Here is a 4863-nt window from a genome sequence, read left to right on the forward strand (position 1 = left end):
TTGAAGAGTTGGGGGAGTTTCTAGAAGAGTTAGAGGAATAATTTGATGCAGCAAGAAACATCTGTTTTATAGATATTCAACAAATTGGAAGGTAATAGACACTTCAAAGAGTCTAAAAATTCTTATTGTGACTAGTTGGAGTCTGAGGGTGAAAGTCAACATGTCCCTGAATTCAATGAAGCCTAGCGTAATGGACCCTCGAGCACTATGCACCTCAGATGCACCCCTTTTGAGATTAAAATTTGTTGGTTCCCTAAGTCAGGACAATTCTACACTCACTTCCTACCAAGATACCTTTCTGCTGTCACAATGGGCTTAGTAAATGGGGAATTGGGAGATTGTATAAAAGCTGCTATCTGTGGAACATCTACTATGAGCCTAAAAATTTCAATTAAAATATTACTTAATGCTCCATGTAAACTTAACAGGAAGGTGAAATTTCTAAAAGGTTCATTTTCTATCATGATAAAAGGACTCAGGAGGCATGTATAAACTTGGTTATGCAAAAGCTGAGCTACGAGGCACACTTGACCTCCAAAAGGCAGACGTGGGATGCATGGTAGAATTTTTGGCAAAGAAAGCCTCAGATCATCAGGCATTAGATTCTCAAAAGAAGTGTACAACCTAGATCCCTCACATGTGCAGTCTACAATAGGGTTCATATCAAGTATCATTTCACCACAATGATATGAAATTAGGGATTAGTTAACAGAATGAATTTCAGAAAATTCACAAGTACATGGAAATTAAACAACAGGCTCCAGAATAATCAATGGACCAAAGAAGAAATTAAAAGAACACTTGTAGATAAATATAAAAACATAACATACTAAAACCTATGGAAGGCAGCAAAAGCATTTAAGAGGGAACTTTATACCCATTCTTGACTGCATTAAAAAGAAGAAAGGAAGAAAAAGAAAAATCTCAATCAACCTAAATCACCTCAAGGAACCAGATCTCAAGGAACTAGATAAATAAAAACAAACTAAGCCCAAAGTTAGCAAAAGAAAGGAAATAATAAAAATCACATCAGAAACTACTGAAACAGAGGCTAGGAAAAACAGAAAATGACAATAAAATTGTCAATAAAATTGTTTTTAAAAAATGTTTTAAAAAATCAAGAAAACTTAGTTAAATTAAGAATTAATGAGAGAAGACTCGAAAACTTCAGAAATGAAAGAGTAAAGTTGCCAAATACAAAATCAACATATAAAAAATCAAGTCATATTTCTATATACTAATATCAAAATTTATGCAAGAGAAAATAAGAAAACAATCTTATTTACAGTAGTTGTACATATATAGTTTATGAGTGACAAAGGAGGACATCATGTTAAATGAAATGAACCAGGAACAGAAAAATATCATGTGTTCTCATTCATATGTGGGAGTCAAAAAAATGGATCTCATGGAGGTGGAGAGGACATTAGTGATTTTAAAAAAAACTACATAAATAATTTAGACATAAATATAACCAAGGAGGTGAACTATCTTTACAATGAAAACTGTAAAACATTGATGAAGGAAATTAAAGAAGAAACAAATAAACGTTAGGTGATTCTGTGTGCATGAAATAGAAATATTAATATTGTTAAAATGTCCATAACACCCAGAGTGATCTAAACACACAATGCAATCCCTGTGAAAACACTAATAACATTATTCATGGAAAGAAAAATTATTACATATTAAAATCTGTATGGAATCAAAAAGGCCATGAGTAGGTAAAGCAATCTTGAGCAAAAAGAACAAAGCTGCAAACATCCCACTATCTGTCTTGGAAATGGAAATATGCAGCAAAGCTATAGTACTTAAATGGTACTGACATAAAAGCATACACAAAACCAATGGAATATGATAGAAAATGCAGAAATAAATTTACACTTATTTACAGCCAACAAAGTTGCCAAGACTATACATGAAGGAAAGAGCTGACTCTTCAAGAAATGGTACTGGGAAAACTGGATATCCACATGCACAAAAATGAAGCTAGACCAATATACAAAAATCAACTTGAAGTGGAATAAAAACTTAAAGGAAACACTTAAAACTATGAAACTATCAGAAGAAACCATAGGTGAAATACTTCATGACATTGGTCTAGTCAAGGATTTTGTTGCTAAGACTTCAAAAGCACAGATAACAAAAGCAAAAATTAACATGTGGTTACAGAAAACTGAGAAGCTTCTGCATAGCAAAGGAAATAGCCAACAGATCCAAGAGACAATCTTCACAATAGATGAAAATATTCCCAAGCTGTACATCTGACAGGGACACATAAGGAACTTGACTCAATAGCAAGCAAACACATAATCAGATTTTAAAATGGGCAAAAGAGCTACAGAGACATTTCTCAAAATAAGACATACAAATGACCAAGAGGTATATGAATGAATTCTCAATATCAAGAATCATCAGGGAAATAAAAATCAAAGCCATAAAACACACCACCTCATCCTACTTAGAAGTGCTATTACCAAGAGGCAAAAAATATCAAACGATGACAAATAATGTGGAGATGAAACACTTAAGTAAATTATATAGAACCTCCATTCTATATCCATGGAAAACTGGATGTAGTTTCCTCAAAAAATTAAAAATAGAACTAATGTATAATCCAGAAGTTCTACTACAGGGGATTCATCAAAGGGAAATGAAAATAGTGGGTCAAAGAGATATAGGAAATCTCGGGTTTATTGCAGCTTTAATCACAATAGCTAAGATATGAGTTTTGTGTAAGTGGTCATAAAGGTATTTTAAAAAGTGGTATATCTACACAATATTTATCATCTTTTTCCTGATTAATATGAGGGAACAAATAATTAGGTTACACTGTTTGTGTTTATTGCAGACAGAGCTTTGTCCTCCATCATCAAACACCCAGGGAGGAATTCAGACTTCCACACAGGGAGAGCCAAGGAGGTTCTGCAAGATATATTCAGAGAGAATGGAGGCCAAAAACATTTCCTGGATGTCATATGAGAACAGCCCAGTCTAGCCCAGGTTGAAAGACTGATGTGTTTGCAGCATAATTGAATAATTAATTAATTTAAATTATTTTAAAAAATGTGTCTGTTAGACTGAACAATGAAGGGATCATTGTTGACAATTAAAAGATTGGCATAGAAGTCAAATTGGATGAGACTAAACAAGGAATGGAAGACAAAGTTTAGAAGTCGTACAGCTCAAGGAGTAGGAAATTAGAACACTGGGTATAGAGAAATGTGCAATGTATTGAGTGCTTATGTTAAAACAATTTTAAGATTAGTATATTTGAGCATGTTTCTGTATTCATTAAAAATGGTCAGAGTGGGGTGGAGGGGCAAGATGGCCGACAGGCACCAGCCTCGGGTAGAAGCTGCCGTCCAGAGGGAAGGATAAAGTCCAGGAAATACCCAACAAAGTTGAAGACTAGGAGCCCAGCTGAGAGAGGAGTGATATCTGCAGGTCACCTGTGCTGAGGCAAGCTATGACTCCTAGAAATCAATCTACAGGTACATAATACATCCTAAAGGAAAAGTATCCATCCCCTCCCCCAAGAAAGATGTGTTTTTCTCTTCATCTGCTCCTCTAAGTTTCCTACAGATGAGTGGGAAACTGAGGACCTATTATCTCACCTCACATGTGAGAGCTATAGGAAGGGGGGGTCTACTCCCCTAGAGGGACCTTGCTGAGACTCCCAACACCCTATCACCAGGCAGAAAAATTGAACTATTGTTTTCACTGCCATTTTGAATTTCCAGCCCACCCCTCCACCCTTGCCTGCAGAGACAGTGAGGGGAGGCCCAAGAGCAGCTTCCCCCAACTCCTGTGAGACCAAGTGCCCCATGCCGGCCCTGTGCCCTGAGGACTGATCAAGGCAGGCAGCATTCCCCTCATGGTTGCCAGTGCTCCATGCTCTCTGGGCACCCTTTTGGGGCTCCCCAAAGACTGATCTAGCGGGGCACATTCACTGCGTGGCTGCTGGTGCTCCGTGCTCTCCGGCACCCTCAAGGGGCACCTCAGGACTGACTTAGCCATGTGCGTCCCCCATGTGGCTGCTGGCACTCCCTGCTCTGGGCACCCCCACGGGGCACCCCAAGGACTGATTGAGCAGCACATTCCCAACGCCCCAAGCCCAGTGGCCTGAGAACTGCAAGAGGATGATCAGTTGAGCGGAACAACAGTGGAGCCACGGTACCCTGAGGCTTTTCTGGACCGACAACCTTATCTCTCTGGGCAACGAGAGGAAGCTGGCATCTTCTCCAGTGGCAGCCACTGGTGGAATGGTTTGGGGATGGTCTTCAAATGGTGCAAATTTAGCATGGGGCAGAATCAGCGGAAAAATTCTGGTAACCTGAATAACCAGAGTAGATGAACTCCCCCAAGGAAGGATGGGGCAGATGGAATTGAAGGGCTGAGATGTCAGAAATCGAGTTCAGAATCTTGAGAGCAAATAAGGTTAACAGAATGGAGGAAAGGAGGGAATTAGAATTCAAATTATTCAAAAGCTGTCTCAAGAATTCAATGATTTCAAAGATAAAATGACCAAAGATTATGACACAATGAGGCAAGAGGTTGCAGCCCTCAAAGATCTGAAACATACAGTAGAATCCTTCAGGAACAGAATGGAGCAGGCAGAAGAAGGATCTCTGACATTGAAGACAAAGCTTTTGAATGCGCCCAAGCACTCAAGGATGAAGAGAAATGGAGAGCAAAAATGGATCACAATCTCAGAGAGCTCTGGGATAGTTTGAAGAAAACTAATATTCACCTTATAGGAATCCCTGAAGGTGATGAAATTGTTTCACAAAACACAGAGGCTCTTCTTCATGAAATTATGAAAGAGAGCTTTCCAGACTAGCTAAGAGATTCTGAAATTCA

Source organism: Otolemur garnettii, unplaced genomic scaffold, assembly GCF_000181295.1.
Source record: "Otolemur garnettii isolate 467f Iridium unplaced genomic scaffold, OtoGar3 scaffold00105, whole genome shotgun sequence".
Classification (NCBI taxonomy): domain Eukaryota; kingdom Metazoa; phylum Chordata; class Mammalia; order Primates; family Galagidae; genus Otolemur; species Otolemur garnettii.